At 52.6% G+C, this 18519-nt stretch overlaps 1 protein-coding gene across 5 annotated transcripts in view; it reads right to left on the bottom strand.

Moving 5' to 3' along the window:
* The window catches only part of PDGFRA (platelet derived growth factor receptor alpha), a 44721-nt gene extending 38306 nt beyond the window's left edge, over positions 1 to 6415 (bottom strand). Inside the window, exons 1-2 of one of the 5 annotated variants that reach the window (XM_045881136.3) lie at positions 6238 to 6415; positions 5062 to 5184 (exon numbers count right to left, since the gene is read on the bottom strand). The gene's annotated coding sequence lies outside the window, so the exon portion shown is untranslated. Of the gene's footprint in view, positions 1 to 2318; positions 2338 to 3388; positions 3514 to 4481; positions 4819 to 5061; positions 5185 to 6237 lie in introns of those variants that run through there. The other 4 variants (XM_045881135.3, XM_045881138.3, XM_045881137.3 and 1 more) reach the window with 4 other exon arrangements.
* Between the last annotated feature and the right edge of the window lie 12104 nt (positions 6416 to 18519).

The raw sequence follows: 18519 nt of genomic DNA, 5'->3' as shown, positions 1-18519 counted from the left end.
TCAGAGTAACTCCTTCAACTTCTACTTACTGAGAAGGTCAGGCCCAGAGGCCTTTGGACTTGCCCTTCATCACCCGCATATTGGAGAGGTGGATCTAAACTTAGGTTCAACGAAGGCCTGATGAAAGATCAAGGCTGTTTTAACTTGAACCAATATATACGGTGACGTAAAACAGAAAAAGAAATCTGTTTTTAGCCACCGTCCTTAATGGGCTGCCACCCCTGTTCCCGCAAACAGAAGTGAAAAGCCTTGAAGGGGGGCGCCTGGGTGGCTCAGTCGGTTAAGCGACTGCCTTCGGCTCAGGGCATGATCCTGGAGTCCCGGGATCGAGTCCCGCATCGGGCTCCCTGCTCGGCAGGGAGTCTGCTTCTCCCTCTGACCCTCCTCCCTCTCATGCTCTCTGTCTCTCGTTCTCTCTCTCGCAAATAAATAAAAAATTAAAAAAAAAAAAAGAAAAGCCTTGAAGGGCAACTCAATAACCAAAGACAATGTGCTAAGCTAGAGAGTAAACAGAGCTTGGGCACTATTTCCAGAAGGGAGAGCACACTAGCCTTCTCAGAAAGCCAGAGAGCTAACTTCCCGATCGCCAAGGACTCAATGCATCCTGCCACCGAGCCACTGAATCTTGAATTTCACCCCACCCTGGCATGATTAAAGGCCACAGGAGACTCTCTCACAGTCCCCAAAGCCACTGACAACTTCCAGACTCAGATTCCCGAGGTTCGGTTAATTTCGGCTCTAAGTTAATTCTAACTGTGAAAATTACATGTCCTGCTTTTTCCCTGTGACAAATGTTGTACTCCGTCTCGTAACTCCAGCCCTGGCGATCCAAATGCTGGCCTACACTGGTGGCAGCTTCATGGAGGGCGTGTTTACCAGCATCTGCACCCCACCAGACGCTGTTTTGCTGTTTTGATCTCTCTGCGCTCCATCAGACATTCCAGTGATGGGTGGTGGCTGGAGTATTCTTACACAGGAGCATTTTATGGGACAGTCTGAGCTTGTAAACCTTTCTGCTCTTCCTGCACCAGATATTTAGCCACAGAAGACTGAAATGACACTTCCTTTTGATTGTCACCAAACTGGTGTGACTCCTAATGAGACAACCTCGGGTGTAGTCGCTTACAGTGCACCTGAACTCAAGATCACCAAGCTCCCAACTCCAGCACTTCGCTCATAAAGGGATATGCAAGGATCTGCCTAGCTTCTTCACAGACCTGCTCTGATCCTCCGATGTAGGTCCACGCTTTGCTCATTACACAAATGCAAAGAACGAACTAAAGTGAAAAACTACACAAAGGTCCACAAAACAAACGTGACCAGCCCAATGATTCTTGCAGCCTTGTAGTAAAAAGAAACCAGTCTTCTTCTTCCACTTGGTACTACCAGGCAGAAAATGCATCTTCCTCATGCCACGACTTGCTTAGAAACGCCACGAAGCCCATTCCCACAGAGGCTCGTTGCAGTTCTCAAGTGTGGCCAGCAGATGACAGTGTTGGTCCAAGGACGTGCGTCCCGGGGTCCGTGGAGACACAGACGCTGCTGGAAGCTCTGTGCCGAAGTGTCCCAAATCTTAACTTCCAATCTCTTCCTTTCTTGGATCGTACTTTTAGGTGTCGTGGTGACCTCAGTTCAGAGCCCACAGAATGGAAGCAGGAATAGGGAAACTGTTGCCGAAAACGCTTCACTGTCCTCGGGGCCCCAGGAGAATTCGGTGAGGGCCAGGCACCAGCACGGTCGCTGCGAGCGAGTCCGCTAGGGCAGCGGGGCCTCGGGAGCCCGCAAGACGGCGCTGCCACCCAGGCCGCACAGGTTCAGAGGGTTGGGCAGGAGAAGCCACTCGAGAGGAGGTCGGGCATCCAGGGCTTTGTTTCCCCGACGCTCTCCCCACCCCGGGGATGGCGCCCACCCGCAGGAGGAAAACCACCCGGGCCGCGCCGGCTGGCGACCGCGACGCCGCAGCCCTGGCCGCGCAGCCTGATCTGTTCGCAGGCCGTTGTCACCCCTCGTAAACCCGCTCGGCGGGGGCCGCGACGGCCGGGCAGCCGGGAACCGCGGGCTGATTGGAAACGACTGTTCCCGTTGCTCAACAGCGTAGGGTCGTAAAACAAACAAACAGCCAGGGGCCGCCCGCGCGGCAGGGGACCGAGCGAGAGGCCTCAAACGTCGGCGGCTACCCCCCAAAAGCGCCCGGGACCTCTTACCCTCCGCCTTCCTCCGCTTGTCCCACGCTCAATCACGACGACGCCCCCAGCCCATCCCCAAACCCTTCACCCCGCCCCTCCCTCCCCCCCCAGCGCCTCCCGAGCCACACACACCGCGCCTGCAGGCGTCTATCCGAGGTCTTGGGCCGCAGCAAAGGTGACAGGGTCGGTCGGCCCGGGGCTTTCGGGCTCAGCGCAGCGCTCCGAGCGCCAGAGGCAGGAGAGCCCGGCGGCGCGCGCTCCGGGAGGCCACTAGAGGGCGCAGCAGCCCCGCGAATCTTACCCGGCTCGCCGGCTCGCTGGCCCGCCCGCCGCCGGCAGCTCGGGCTCCCGGTCCCCGACAGCGCAGCCCTGCCCGGCAGCTCGACCACCTTCGCCAGGGAGGTTCCGCACGGTCCCGTCTCCTGCCCCGCTGCCCCCACACGACCCCGCGCCGGCCGTTTCCCTTCCCGCCACCCCCACGCCCGCGGCCGCTCTGTTACTCCAGGGTTGGTGACGACGACCGCCCGCTCGGTGGGAGTTCAGCGTCCCTATCGGCCGCACTCCCGGCCTCAGAGCTGCAGCGGCCGCGGCGCCCCAGGCACGAAGCTGGGCGTTTGCATTGTTTTCGGCGGAGACCTGAGAGGTGGCCGGGAGGGGTGGAGGGAGAGGGGCCGGGGGGTGGTTTAGGGTTACAGTCGCGCGCCAGCGCCTCCTATGGGCCCGAAAGCGACACGGCCGCGGGCAGCTGCTGGCAGAGAAGGCCTCGGGGAGCTGAGACTGCGACCCCTCGTCTTTAAAGAACCGGGCCTCCCCCTGCGCCCCCCTGCCCGATGCTCGCTTCTACCCCGGGAGCCCAGCGCACACTCGCGCCCACAAGCGCCCCTCGCTTCCCTTTCTCGGGGAAGGGGAGAACTGCAGTTGGCTGGGAGGGGAGCGCCCCAAATCCGAGGTCCTCTTTAGCTACTCCAATCTATTTTTCCAACCAATTCCTGGCTCCCTGTTTAGTTTAAAACAAAAGGAAATGCCGCAGAGCCACTTCAGCAAAAGACATGCACCGGCAGAGCTCGGACTAGAGCTCAGTAGAGAAAAGCAATTTGCCCGGAGCCTGCATCCCGCGCGGGACCTCCCCGCCTCGCACCCCGACGGCTGATGCTGCGCGTGGGCCCCTCGAAGCCAGACTCAAGGGACGCTGAGAACCGCACCTTTCAATCACCGAGCAGGCTTTAGCTTTTCCCCCAGAACTGCCACTCGTCCATCAGCAACATGTAACCCTGTCGCAGCTCCCCGGAGGCCGGAGGGAGTCCCACCCGCTGGACTCTGCAGGAAGGCGCTGGCCACCACGTCCGCAGGACGCGTCCAGGCGCTGCGCGCCGCCCACGGCCGGTCCCCAGGAGGCACAAAACGGGCCCGCCTCGGCGCCAGACGCGTTTGCAGCTGGAAAGCCCGGCCCGTTGCCCCTCCCCCTGCACCCCTCCCCAGTCCGCGCCCCAAGAAGAAAGCAGACCTGGGGCCGGGAGCCGGGGTTCTGCTTCGAGTCCCTCTAGGTCCACCTAAGGACTGGTGCAAGGTCCGAGGGTCAGCTACCCGTTCCTTCCCGCTGCCTAGCCCCTCACCTCCTCTTTCTGCCTCCCCCCTCCCCCACCCTCCCGCTGTGGGGACTCACCCAAGCTACACTAGGGTCAAACCAAAAACAAGACTGTGTAAGAGCCTCGAAGGAGGGACTGACCAGGGTGTCAAAGCGAAGATGGACGGGCCCTCGCCTGTAGGCCTGTCCGGGAGCAGAGGAAGAGCCCCTTTATCATGGGAGAGTGGAAAGAGGGCAAGCAAGAGGGAAGGAGGAAACCAAGAGGAAAGGAAAACAGGGAAGAGAAGCAAAGCAGAAGCGCCAGGGTCCGAGTGGGTCAGAAGCGGGTAAAGGGTGGGGGGTGTTAAAACCAGAGCCACCAGGGCTACGGATGAGGTGCGCAAGCCGGGAGTGCCTCTGCCTGCCTGCCCTCCAGCAGCCCGGACGCTCGCTGGGCTCCGGGGTGTTAGTCCCGGCAGCTGTGCGGCTGATTGTCCTGCCCGTATGCCCCAGATGTCTCCCTGCTCTAAAAAGCTGCTTAGTTCTGGTCGCGAGCGACTGCGGCAAGCCAAGTCGGTCCAAAACGTTGAGCAATTCGGCTGCGGAGCCAAAAAGCCATTTCCCACACGGCGCAGCCCGGGGCTTTTCCAGGCAGCTGGGCCGGGCTCGGGGCAGTCCGGACCTGATAAAGGCCATCCACGCTCCCTCTCCAGCCCAGGTTTGCCTCTCACCCTGGCAGATGGAGTGAGTGGCAAGTTCTTCCAGGCACTCGTTCTGCAATCCTGAGGTCTTAGCAGGGCTAGGGAAGCAGAGAGAGGGACGGGCGCTCCGGCTGCTGGAAGGACGCACAGCCAACAGACAGACAGCCCAACACTTCTTCCCGTCGGAGACGCTTGGCCAGGACACTGGCAGCTCCCGCACACCTGGCCAGGCGGTCGGGTTCCTGGCCCTTAGGGCTGTCGTACTCGGGTCCCTCTGGCTCTGAGCTGGCTGCGACCCTTTCCCAACAGAACCGCTGATCCCATTTGTTTCCGAGCCAAGTGGACGCCGCCCGTTCCCCGGGCAGTGCCGGGATGGGGATAGACGAAGGAGGAAGGAGGGGCGCGAGGAGACTGCTCCGAAGCAGGCAGGGAGGCCGGCGCAAAGAGTGAAAGAGGCACTAGAGAGGATGAAGCAGCGCAGGGCGAGCGCAGGCGGCGAGTGCCACGCATCCCCGCGAGGAAAGGGACACGCAAGGGGGGGGGGGGGGTCTTGAGCTCAGGTGCCCGGAGGGAGGTGGTGAGGTCCGTTCGCCTACCATCTTTCTCTTACCTGGGAACCAAGTTTCTCCGTTCTGAGTCGTCCCTAACTTCCCCAAGAGAAGTTCTGCACTTTTCTGGAGATCTTCCTTCTTTCCTTCCTGTGGCCGGGACTGGGCAGCAGTAGAGCCCCGGGCTTTGCAAAAAAAAAAAGAAACGATTCCACCGAGGAAAGGGGGCGCGCGGAGACGAGTGGGGGTGGGGACCACAGCGCACAAGGAGGGCCCCTTGGAGCGCAGGACGAAATTCCTCAAATCCCACTTGCTGGAATGGGAGGCGACGGCGACTTCTTCACTCGGGGCCAAATGTGTTTGTCATTACTCCAGACCGCCTGCCCGCCCGCGCCGCCTTCGCCCCCGCACTAGGGCGCGCAACCCCAGCGCACTGCGGGACTGGCGCCCGCTCTCCCTCTCACTTCACTGATCCCGCAAACCGCTGGGGAGTCCCCCAAACCCTCGCCCACGTCCGCGCCCCCTCTGCTCGTCTTGCAGCAGCCACGGTTGTGCTGTGTCTGGCCCCCGCTCGCACCCGGCGCTCTGCGCGGTCCAGTAATTACGCGCCCTCGGCCGGCGCCATGTGCCCCCGGCTGGCACCCAAGGTCCGCCCCTCTCCAGCCGAGCCCTTCACGCCTCCCCTCCTCGCAACCCCTTCCGCGCCCCACTCGGCGCTCTTCTCCCTCCACCTCCCCCAGCCGCGCTCCACACCACCCGCTGCAGCGCTGTCCCGCCAAACCGCGGGCGAGGAATGAAAATACTCATTAAAAACCTGTCGCCTTCCAGGACCTACTGCCAAGAAGAGGGCAAACACCTCTGCCCCCACTCCCAGCATTACTTGGTGCTCGTCCCGGTATACATGAATACCACCCCCAAACCCAAAAGAAACCTCAAAAATGTAAGCCTAAACAATTTCTTTGGGAGGCTACAGAGTTGTTAGAAAAACACTGCTTTTAAAAATAGGTCTGGAAAATGTGTTTTTTTTTTAATCCCTAGCCTTTCTAACTCTATGGTTATCTTTCTTCCAAGTGAAGTTTATTCAAAATAAATGACTCTCTGGACACACAGCTGGAATTCAACTCCATTTTCTTCCTCATCGCCCAAAGTTTGAGTGAAATTACTTCTTTTCTAGCCCAAGGGGCCTGATCAGGGACTTCTCTTAGAAACAAAAATCATTTTTTTTTCTCCTTTCTTACCTTCTCCTCCTATGTCAATTCGTAATGAAAATCCTACATAGGGAGTAAAAAGTGTCCACGGTTTCCAGTCCTCTCCTGTAGTCCCCTCCTCTGTTTTTCTCCTTCTAGCTCCAACTGTAATGGGCTCAAAAACCGCGTTTTGTAATTGATTCAACGTTATAGTCCATCCTTCTAAAACTAATCATTTGCTCTAAGTAAATAGCTGTCAGGAAATGAAGCGCCCCCCCCCCTTGGCCTCTTCAAAATAAAAGTTCTCTCGAACTCCGTGCTCTCTGAATCTCCACACATCCAGATTGCGCCTTCGCTTTTTGCTCTTACTCAATCGGGGGTCCAGCCTCAACCCCCAGACTTCGACAACAACTGGGGGGCGGGGAGAAGCATACCAGATGGGGTGGGGGTGGTGGAAGGGGGAGGTGCTGATGTTCTGCCGGGAAAGAGGTTCGTGAAAATACAAATTGCCCATAATTTTCAGAATGAGTTTGCCTCCTGATTTAGGGGGAATATTTTCCTACGCTGCTATACTGCTTTGCATTCTCTTTGAAAGAAAGAAAAAGAACTCGTGAAATTGCAGTTAATGCCCAGAAAGATTATACATCTGGAATCGAGAATGTCTCTTCCGTAGAAATTCCTAGCCCAACTAGACAGGGGGCTGTCCGGAGAGGTCTCCAAGCAGTTGCGTCTTTACAGCTTGGGGTCTTTTAGGGAAAGTGCCGGGTAGTTGCTAATCCTTTAATGGGATTAAGCAAACTGTTGAGTCCAATATGAAGATGATGGTCTTTGTTTTTGGTTTTGTTTTGTTTTGCTTTGAAAATGGGTTTGAAAGACGGTACAAAGACTCGAGGGTCTGCGTAGGTTTGGAACGTTCTCCGACAGAACGACCTTTACTCCCCTGGAGCCACTTATCTTGTCGTGTCTTTGTTTTCGGGGTAATCTGGGCGAGGTTGCCCTGGCTTCTATCACGCACACAAAAAGGCTCAGGCTTGGGCGTTTGAAGAATCGTCTACAACAAACCTGCCACCCCCGCGTTCAGGGGAGGTTCACCTCCGCGCGCTCCTTCCCGCCGCGAGGGACGAACCTTATCGATGCCCTGGGGCTGAGCGGAGCCCCAAATCCTCTGCCCCAAGCGCCCGGCAAGAGACTCTACCGGGAGGGAACGATTCTGCTCGCGAAGGAAAGGGGGCGCTGACGCTCCAGGAACCAGAAGAGGCCGAGTGGGGCTTCCAAGTGACGGAGGGGGAGGGGAGCGCGTTCACCTTCCCCGCCTTCTCTAATTTTGAGTTCTCCTGTTGGATGGAAGGGGTCATTTTTTTTATCTCCACCCCCACTCCACCTCCACACTCTCAGAAGGGCTACGGCGTCCAGGTTGAGCCTGGAACGTCGGACAGTCATCAACTTTCTCCTTCATCCGGAGGGTGGACAAGAAAACAGAGGGCAGGAGAGGGTCACAGAAAGGTGTGGGGTCCTGGGCTGCACTGGGATGGGCTCCTGGGGTGTCAGTCTCGGGGAGACGCCTGGGGCTGGGCTAGGCGCCCCATTCCCCCAGCTCTTCTGCGCGCCCGCCTCTCGTGCATCTTCAGTTCGGGTGACTGCCCTGCTCACTATTACTTCCACATGTTCCTTCAGGAAATCATTGAAGGCAAATATATGAACAGCCCCTTGTTCGGAATGCTAACAGGATACCGTAATGTTTGTAGATAATGAACCGGGACGCGCGACCCTCCCCCCCCCAAAAAAAATCAGCCTGCGGAATAATAGGAGAAGGCGGGTGCTGGCTTTCATGCTATTAATAAAGAAAACTTGAGATCTAAGTTTTTATGTCAAATACCCTAAAGAGTAGGAGGCAAGGTAGGGAGCCTACCCAGGAAGGCCTGCTTTGCTCTGGGAAACTGCCAGCCCCGTCGCGCCGGGGTCTGCAGAACCCTGGGCTCTCCGCCCACAAATGGTAACTTCACAGTTCATTTCAGATATGCTTAAAGGTGGCCCGAAAAGCGGGCTGGGCGGGGGTGTCTTCGGGTCGTAACTCCTCGTGAGTTTGAAGCATGGGGAATGGATGAGCAAGTGAGCACCCAGTTGTCCTTCTGGTAGTAATTACCTGCCTAATTTGAATGATGCTTTTGTTATGATCATTAACAAACATTTGCTAAAGGTTTCCATGTGTGACATTCCAGAAGGTTTAAAGGACTGGGATGCTGACTCCCGGGATAGCGCACCGGTGGGGGGTGGCGCAGGGAAGCAAATGGTTGGGGTGGGGGGATGATTTCGCCGAGTCAGGGCCGAGCAAAGATGGAGAGAGGTCAACATCTGCCTCCCCTGCAAAAGCAAAATAAACCCAGTGCTCGGGAGCAACTTCGGGCCTGGAGGCCCTCGAAAAGAGGCGGTTCGTGCCTTAAAACCGGTCCGGCCCCCGCAGCCACCACCCACCCGCGCCTCCCACGGCTCATAGGCGGGTTTGAATCTTGCAGTCCCCCTCCGCCGCCTTTCCGAGCCTTCGGGAGAGGACTGGTCTGCCGCGTAGTCAGCCCGGGAGGCGGCGGAGGGAAGGAATGGAAGGGGGGAGGCGAGCCGCGCTGCGCTCTTCCCCCTGTTGTTCTAAGATCTTTCCAGATTGCTCCTTGGGCTCCCGGGGTCCTGGGTGGTCCTGGAGCCGCCGCGGGCAAGAAGCGCCGCTGGCCAAGGCGGACTGCGAGGTCCTTTCTCCTCTCCCCGGGCTCCGACCCCTGGCACCGCGGGGGACCAGGCCACCCGGTGCGCGCCGAGGGGTGACTTTCGCCGACGTGGGCAGCTGTGCGAAGGTCCCAGCCCAAACCGGGTTTTTATTTTAACCTCTTGTGTTTTTCCCTTAAGGAATCATCATGAGGTTAAAAATGAGGCTTTTCTCCCCAAACCGCGAGTCGGGGGGCGGGGGCCTGCGGCCCTCTGGGAAGGAGGCCTGACTCTCGAGTTGAGCTGGGCCGAGAAGTTGGGGAAAGCCGTCGGGGGCACGCCGTTCTGGCGTGGCGTCGCTCGTCCACGCCCGCAGGCGACATAAAATTGGGTGCGAGTGTATAAAAGAGATTAAGTAGAGCCAGCCATCAAAAAAGGGCCTCGCAGACTACGCACAACCAAACCAAAATGGTCCCTGAAAACAAAACAGAATCTCCCCCGCCCTGCTCCCGGGTTCGCGCCCGCGACCCCCTCCTCCGTAACCTCCGCAGCAGCTCTGGGCCGCACACCTTTGGCTTTCGTGGGCGTTCCCCGCTGAGCTGGGTTTTTGTTTCCTCTCTCTACTCCCCTGCTCTACAGCTCCACCCCAGTCCTGCTTTCCTTAGAGAATCCAGAAGGTCCTTTTGCTTTAGAAGACTTAGGCTTGTAGCCGTTATCAAGGCTGTTCGTTGTGCAAATCACAGTTAAACAAACGTGATTTTTTTTTTCTCCCCAAATGAGATTGATGGGATGGGGGCACAGTTCTAGGTTCGCAAGTTGAAAATGCAACCCGTTTGGGGGTTTGCAAAAGAAAACGGCGCTAACTACCCCTTTCTCCCTCCACCACTTCAATACTTGCCTGAGCCTGGAAAAACCACCTCCCTGGGCCCGGCAAAGGAACTTCTTAGGGAAGGCTCGGAGGAGGCGTGTGGATGTGGCGCACAGATGTGGGGTCTCCGCGGGGAGAGCAGAGAGGACTCCGCCCTTGCCTCGGGTCTGCCCCAGCAGAGGCTTGGAAGCTTGCTCCGAGCCTCTTTGCACGCTCAGGAGGCAGAGAGGCCCAAGTCTTGAAAAAGGAGGAGGAAGAGTGCTCCAGAAGGGTCCAGACTAGCGTGTGTAACTTGGGATGTCAGTTCTCTGTCCAGGGATCCCGCGCCCCTCCTCTTCTTGGCGGTTGCTGGCTAGCTACGGGTGCAGCCTTTCTTCTGGGTTCCTTGGGTCTTTCTCTCTAGGGATTTGGGTCTAGGGAGAAGTAGACAGCAGTTCCCTGTGGCTGGCGACCAGCTGCAAAGGCTCCTATGGTCCCTAACCCGGCAGCCTGCTTACAGACCACACAGAGGACCAGAGACTGGGAGCTCTGTTTGTGGCCCAGCCCAGCCCAGCCCAGGTGGGCCTACACTCCTCAGAGTTGAGAAAGATGTGGCAGGAGAGAACCCCTTCTGAATCTGGATTTTAGGATACCCTTTTCCTAGGGAGAGAGCCCCACTTCCTCCATCTCCGGGTATTTTTTTGAGGCCTCTTATCCCCCCCTTTCCCTCTCTTTGGGATTTAGCTTTTAGTTACTTTTAATTTGAAAACCTATGTGAGGGGAGGGAGAGGAATGAAGAGATTGGGAGGTCTGCTCTTTATTAGGGGCCTGAGCGTCCAGCTTTCCAACACACAGCTGTGCTTGGGAGGGCTGGCTGCGCTTAGGTCAGCCTGACTGAAGAAAGGGCCTTGTCCTCTGGAAGTCCCAGGAGTACAGCAAGGCTCTGTGATGTTTAAAAAAAAAAAAAAATCCAGCAGAGGCGTTGTGGAGAGCCACTGGGACCTGCGTCCCATGATTACATTAAGTATACTACCTAAGTTTGAATATGGCCCCCATTATTTAGTGAGTGTATTATTTAATCCCCAAGGCAACCCTGTGGGTTGTGCATGATTACCCCCATTTAGTAGATGAGCAAACAAAGTGAGAGGGGGTGAGCAATTTGCATAGAGCAGTGCCTCAATCTGCCTAACCCCGTCCTGGCTCCAGGTACCGCCTGATGTGGTCAAGACAGGTCGTGTTTCTGAGGCTCCGTTTCCCCACATACATGAATGGGTGCAGTGTCTGCCTTATGTCCCTGGGTCATTGTGAAGATCAAGTGAGATGAGGTCTATGAAACCCAAGAAAGAGCTAAATAAATGTGATCCTTCTCTCGCATCTTCAGGACTTTCCACGCACATCATGGCTATCACACTCAGCTCCAGTGCCCTTGCATTGGTCTCACAAGCTGGGGGAAAGCCAGTCCAGTTTTCTATTTCATATTCTCAGTCAAGGATGGGGTGAAGGGTTGTCTTGATTTTCAGCTATTACTCCCCAATGTCTCAGGCCCTCCTAAGAAAATGAGCCCGAGGGGAGAGGGCAGGAGGAGGCAGAGCCAGGAGGGATAAAGAGAGGGACTGAAAATGAGAAGACCAGGCCTGGCTTCACCAGCCAGAGGGGCTGCTGGAGAGCCAGGAAGAAGGCAGGTGGGGGCCTCAGCGTGGGGAACTTGAGGCAAGGATCAGTGAGGGAACCCCTTGGCTGTTTTGTGGGGCTGTGACAGGATGCACCTGGTGGGGCAAGGTGTCCCCATGCATGCACCTCATGCATGGCTTCCCTCCCCCACCAGCCTCCCCCCACAACCTTGGTTTTAGAAGAGTTTCTTTTTCCATTTTTTAATTCATCAAAAACTCATGGTATGTGCCAATCAGAGTTTCTTCTCGGCTTTGGAGAGTCAATTCACTGAGTCAAGAAACATTCATTGAGCATCTGCCTGTGTCTGGCTCTAGGTTAGGCATTAGTGATATGGTAGTAAGCAGAATGGATATGGTCCTTGCCTTCAGGGAGGTTGCTAGAATATTCTTGTCTGGCCACCAAAGTTTCCCCCATTGCAGCCTCACTGCTGAGTATTGAGAGGGCACCCATTGGGACAACACTCATTGCTTTATGAGACTCTTATGAAGATGGCTAGAGAAGGCAGACCGGGCATAGTCTTGAATCATGGGCCACACAACCTTCCCAAACTCTCCAGAATGTGTACAACTGGGAACTCCAGCCTGGGCTGGGAGAAGCTCCAATTCAATATAATATATTCTTCCTGAGCCAAAGATGCCCAAGACTCTGTGCCAAGTGGTAAGGATACAGCCCTGCCTGCAGAGAGTTTGTAGACTGCTTGAACAAACAATCAATGAAACATACAGTTGCACTATAGTGCTGTACTCAAATTTTAGAGGGGCACAGTGATGAGGAGCCTAGCCCAACTTGGGGGCCAGACGGGACTTCTTAGAGGGAAGGGACATCTTCTCTTTGAACCTAAGAGAAATAATAGTCTAGCTGGAGAGGAATCTCTTATGCGGGGACTTGGGGGTGAGAGAGAGCACAAGGTCATCAGAGGAAGTGAAAAAAATTTGGAATGGCTGGAACTTGGAAAGGACCAGATGGGGAGGAGCAAGAAGGAGGCCAGGCCCTGTAGAGTCTGGACTTGATTCTAGGGAAGTACCAGAATTGGTTTAAGGAAGGACAAGACTGGAGCAGAGTTGAATCTTAGGCCAGATCAGACTGAAGGATGCCAGGAGGCAGGGAGGCCACCGCTGTAATCTGGCTGGAGAGGATGCTTCCCTGGCCCCAGGGTTCACAGCAGGGGGTTTGGAGAAAGTGAATCAGAAGGGGAAAGTAGAATGCACATCCTTCTCAGCTGAATGTGAGCCCTGAGGGAGAGTAGAGTCTTAGCCCGTGCTGTTCCTCAGTTGGGGAACAAAAGGAACACAAATTTGGGAAGGAAAATGAAATGATAAGCCCACTCCTAAACATGATGCATTTGAAAAAGCTCTGGAAGGCAAGAGTCAAATGAAGAAAAAATCCAGAACAGAATTGCGGGTGACTCCAGCATTTTCCGGTGGGCAGAGAAGAGGCTGAGAAAGGACCGCCATGAATCATCTTTATCGCCTGAATATTCAACTGTCATCTCTGAATCTATACAGGGGAGTATATGGGAGTTGGTTGAATTTAAAGAGCCTCCTACACTTACCTAAGTTCAGTGTTATAAATGGTAGCTAGACATATCTGGTAGTTTTGTATTTGAGTAGTGATCAACGTTCTATGAAGACGTAAGAACTTTAATTATTAGATGGCTGGCAATACTAGATTATGGTTTCTGTCATTCATACCCTTAAAAATACGTTTGCATCCACATTTGGATTCAAATCACCCAAAGACCCAACTAGGGTTGAAGCCAGATCCTTGTCTAAGGATACTCAAGTACTAGCTCTCTATCCCTCACCCCCAGCCTTCATCATGCACTGGAAAGATTGAGGCAGGGCTTACTCTCGGGGAACCAAAAAAAAAAAAAAAAAAAAAAAAAATGTATTATTTCAGGGACAAAGATTGCATCTTGTCCACTAGTAATCATTCTCCCTTCCTTCTCTGTAATTGAGCCTCTGATTTTTTTTTGCTTCCTGGGACAAAACCTTTCTATCTCTGTTGCAGCTAGATGTGGTCATGAAGAAAAGTCCTGGCCAATGGGATATAAGCAGAAGTTTTGGTTGCAATTGCCAACAAGTGTCCCTAATAGTAAGGGGCACATCCTTCTCAATCTGGTCTTTTTGCTGAATGGAAAGCAGACCTATGACTGGCGCTTCAGCAGACATCTTAGACTATGAGGCAACCTTGAAAGTGGAAACCATACACTATGGTGCAATAAATGGAAGATCCCTGACCTGTGAAACTTCAATCAGACCCTGAGAGACTACCTATTATCTTCTTGAAAATGTAGGAAAAACAAAATTCTATCTCATTAAGACTCTTATGTTGGATTTTTCTGTTACTGGCAGCCCAGCTAAAATCAGAAAGCGTTTGTTCATTCTAACTACAAACACAATCACCTTTGCCCCAAAATGAAAACTGTCTGGGGATAGAAGGGCTGAAACACATACACAGATGCATGACATCCCCAGTAAGCCTACCAAGGCTTGGATGTCCCCCTGCCAATGTACTCACATTAACAGTAACCCTGTGGGATCTAAGCGTGTGTGTGTGTGTGTGTGTGTGTTTTACAACACTCAATTCAGGCATGCTGCTTATTCAACTTAAAGTATGAATTAGTTTGCTCTCCCCCATCCTTTCACCTGGTCTCCTATTTTCGTTCTTCATTACATTCTCGTTCTTCCCTTCATCATATTCTTACAGTCTGCACACTTCTGGCCCTCTCTCGTTGCTGCTTCCAGATCCTCAGCCTACGCACAACCTTGTTTGATTCTTAGGACTTTAAAGATACACTTTCAGAAAGGTAAACTTCATGCCCATATCTTGAGGTAATAGAACAATCCTGCAGGTAAACCTTCACAGATTTTAGGCCAGCTTCACCAGGCCCTCAACAGAGAGATGCAGGCCCATGAGGCAAGGAGATGCTGGTTTCTGATTGCTTCAGGAATTTAATGAGAGAACTTGAGTTTCTCCTCTCCCTGCCCAACATCTATAGCTGCAGACATGTCGTGGCCTCTGGGTGCTAATCTTGACCCAGCTATCACTGAGTCTTTAAGCATATACTCCTTCTGCTCATAATTTGAGTGAAGCCCTAAAATAGGAAGCAAACTCAGCTTTCATCTGTGGCCTATCTCCTTAGCGTTTACCCCGCTGGATTCTATTGGTCAGTTGACAAATGTTTATTCGACACCCACTGTGCCAGGCGTTGTGCTAGACTCGGGGATGCTGTGGTAGCGAAACAAACAAGACCTCTGCACTATGGAGCTCAGCTTCGGGGCGGGGCCGGGGGGGGGGGGGAGGAGACAAACGGAAAACAAACCCAGACCCTGATTAAATGGCAGACGTGACAAGAGCCCGTCTGTCATCTAGTGATGCGGGAGGCTACTACAGGAAGCCAGAGCTGCTCTAAATCCTCAAGGAATCTTCCCCCAGGAGGTGATATTTAAAGCTGCGTGCAATTCTGAGGAACGTAGCTATATTTTGCTATGATTTTTAAGTCACTCAAAAAGTTAGGTACCACGAGAAGTCTGTGTTTGGGGCTGTTGCAAAGGTAGCAAAGCATACACTCCTGTTTCTAGAAATGATAGTTTCTAGTGCCCCCCAAAGGAACTGTAATTTGCTGATAGCGAATCACGGAATGATTGAACACACTCATCTAAGGAATTGTCCTTGTTCAAAGGAGACACTTGAGCTCCCTTGAGATTGCCTATCATGAAATTTGAATATAACTGAGACTCAGGCCAATGCCAGATCTGGTTCTTCTGTCATCCTTGGGGTGGAGCAGTCTTGCGGAGATAAGGGGAAGGGGTGCTGTCACCCAGCTCATGAGCTAATGTTTCACAGGCTGACAATGACAGAATGATTGCCTTGGATTAAAGCACGTTTTCAATGATCCACCGGGCACAAATAGCCTATTAAGAGTTTGCACTACTTAAAAAAAAAAAAAAAAAAAAAAAGAGTTTGCACTACAAAATAAAGAACCCACGGCCCTTCAAGGATTCCACAAGACGCTCCAAGTTCCTTATGGTGCGTGCATTTGGTTAATTATTGTAGTGCTCCCTAAGTGTATTTATGCAATGACTTCACTGCCTGGTAGATAGATGTCTAAACTGCTAACGCCGATTAAAGAAGAGAAAAAACCCTGAGCGGTCCTTGAGTTCTCCCTCTGCCCCGCGGTGACTTTGAACCACCAGAGGGCGCAAGAGGCCAGCTCAGAATCTAAGTCCACTCATCAAGTCTACGTTAGCGTGTAAAAAGAAGCCGAGTGTTCCCAAACGTTCTGGAGGGGAACCTTCCCAAAGATCCCCAGTCATCCCTAGAAACTGGTTCAGTTCCAGCCCAGCCCTCGACAAGCTTGAGGCTCGTCTCGAAGATCTGACCCTGTCTGAAGACATCCTCAGAACACTAAGGTTTGGGTGTCAGTGCAGGGCGGGAGGGGAGGAGGGCTCATGATGTAATTGCGAACGAAGATGCTAAGGAGATACAGCCAGTTACCATCCCCTACCAGATGTCAGGCTCTGTGCTGGGGAGAGTCACCATGAAAAGGTCGGTGAGAGGTGAGAACATAAAGGTATAAATAGAAAGCCGCGAAAGCACAGAATCAGGGCACTTTACTGAACCTCAGAGGTTGAGAAAGACTTTCTGGGGGCACTGTCTGAGCTAAGACCTGAAGACTGAGTAGAATAACCCTGGAAGGAAGGTGAGAGATGTGTTACCTGCAGAGGGAACGGTTTAAGCAAAGGCACAGAGGCCAGAGTGGAGAGAAGGGAGGCCATGCTGTCCACCAGGGTCAGGGGTGGGGAGCCCTTCCTCTGTGGGCTACTCTGGCGCAGATTTGAAGGCTCCCCAGGGACTTAAAAGAGCTAACTCAGGACCTGAACTTAAGACCAACTCAAATTAAAATGTCTAGCTTTGGCTCCCATAACAAATAGCAGTGTTTTGTAACATCGAGTCGGCGTTGATGACTGGAATTCTCAAACATTAAAACAAAATTTTACCTGTCGGTAAGGAAAATCATAGTACATTTTGCATGTATTACCACAAAATCAGTATTTTGACAGACTGACCTGCACTGTGGAGCTATAATATTGAATTTTCTGAGGTTCTCCTATGGAATTAGCGCTCTCAAATGGGCAGGCATCGTGGAAAATATTTCTTTCTTTTTTTAAGATTTTATTTATTTATTTGACAGAGAGAGACACAGCGAGAGAGGGAACACAAGCAGGGGGTGTGGGAGAGGGAGAAGCAAGCTTCCCGCGGAGCAGGGAGCCCGATGCAGGGCTTGATCCCAGGACCCCGGGATCATGACCTGAGCCGAAGGCAGACGCTTAACAACTGAGCCACCCAGGCGCCCCAAAATATTTCTTATCAAATGATTTTTCCATGGCAGCCCTGTGAAAAACCTGATATTATTACTGTTGGTAAGCCCTATTATTCTACTTGGGAACAGTAAGGCCAATTGAACCAGAGTGATTTACCCAACTGAAACACTCATGCTTTTATGGTTAGGTCATGTTATTACAGACACAGGTAACACTTGACTGACATATGCTCACATCTTCCAGAAGAATTTTAATAATTGAGATCCAATACCAATTTCCGTTTTAGTTGAATTCAGGCAAGATTATGATGACTTCCAGTCTTTGCATTTAATTATCTACTACAAACCCATCTTTTGCTAAATAAGGGTGCAAAGGCATGATTTGTAAAAACACACAAAGTAAATTTAAGCTGTGTTTCAGTACTCGTGATAATTAGAGACACACGAGACTCACACATGCAAAAGGTAAAGAATAACTTACATAAATTCTGTCAAAGATCCATGTGAGTCATCTGAATTTTGTGGTGACAGACTCTGGCGTGCATTTGACAGTTCTGGCATATATAACTGCTGTTTCTGTAGGTCCCAAACCGGGTAAGCATCAGTGATTCATATGGTGTAACTAATACCGAGCCTACTGAACGACCCTCTTATTGCAGGTAAAAATTCATATTATACATTTATTCTACACACTTAAAAAATGACTTGTCTGGGGTGCCTGGGTGGTTCAGATGGTTAAGTGTCTGACCTTGGCTCAGGTCATGATCTCAGGGTCCTGGGATCGAGCTCCTGCTGAGCGTGGAGTCTGCTTCTCCCTTTCCCTCTGGCCCTCCCCCTGCTCATGAGTGCGCTCTCTCTTTCTCTCTCTCTCTCAAGTAAATAAATAAACAAAATATTTTTAACAATGATTTGTCTATAGTTATGTAGTTGGATCTTTAAGTTTTGTCCTGGCATTTAAATTAGATTCAGTGTATTTCCAAATAAAAGACAATTTGAACCTATAGACTCACACTTCAATAGTGGTTATCTTATCTGCCTATCTGTGTGCTGTCTGCTTTCCCTCAAGCCACCAATAAAACCTGAGAAAGTGGAATTTGCCGGTCAAGAGTTCCCTGCCTCCACCCCACCTGGATGACTGAGGAAGAGCTTGTCTGATGGATGTTGCTTAATACTTACTTGGTCTTTGAGCACAGAGACTTCCAAGATGCTTGGTTGGAATGCACAGCCCTCTCCCTGACCATTTTAAAGTTTCATTCTAAAGCTGTGTGGCAAATAGCTCATCCTCATACCACCAGCACTTCCCACCATCCAGGGGATAAAGGCCAGCCGTGTCTACATGTTACCCAAAGGACAGATGAAAAACGTTTCAATTATTCTGATACTTTCAAATCCAGACAGACCACTGGAAGTACAGGTCATTTTCCATGAGTTAATACTCCCATGCCACTTTACACCTTCCAAACGTATTTCTGGATATGTGAGCTCATCCAAAATCCCTCACAGCCATGAGCGAAAGGACAGTGACACACACTGAATAGGAGAGGTTCTGATTAATACAAGCCATCATTCTCAGGTTGGGGCGGGGGGACCGGGCATCCTTCCGGCTTCCAGCAATGGTCTCCCCACCACCATCATTCTCTTTGCAGTTAGAAATAGTTTATGTGGGGGGCACCTGGCTGGTTCAGTCGTTAAGCATCTGCTTTCGGCTCAGGTCATGATCCCAGGGTCCTGGGATTGAGCCCCGCATCGGGCTCCCTGCTTAGTGGGAAGCCTGCTTCTCCCTCTTCCACTCCCC

Source organism: Mirounga angustirostris, unplaced genomic scaffold (assembly GCF_029215605.1).
Source record: "Mirounga angustirostris isolate CCGP_5_RB_7025 unplaced genomic scaffold, mMirAng1.0.hap1 SCAF_2, whole genome shotgun sequence".
Lineage (NCBI taxonomy): Eukaryota > Metazoa > Chordata > Mammalia > Carnivora > Phocidae > Mirounga > Mirounga angustirostris.
The sequence above is the reverse complement of the archived record's forward strand: the minus strand, read 5'-3'. Positions and strand labels throughout refer to the sequence as shown.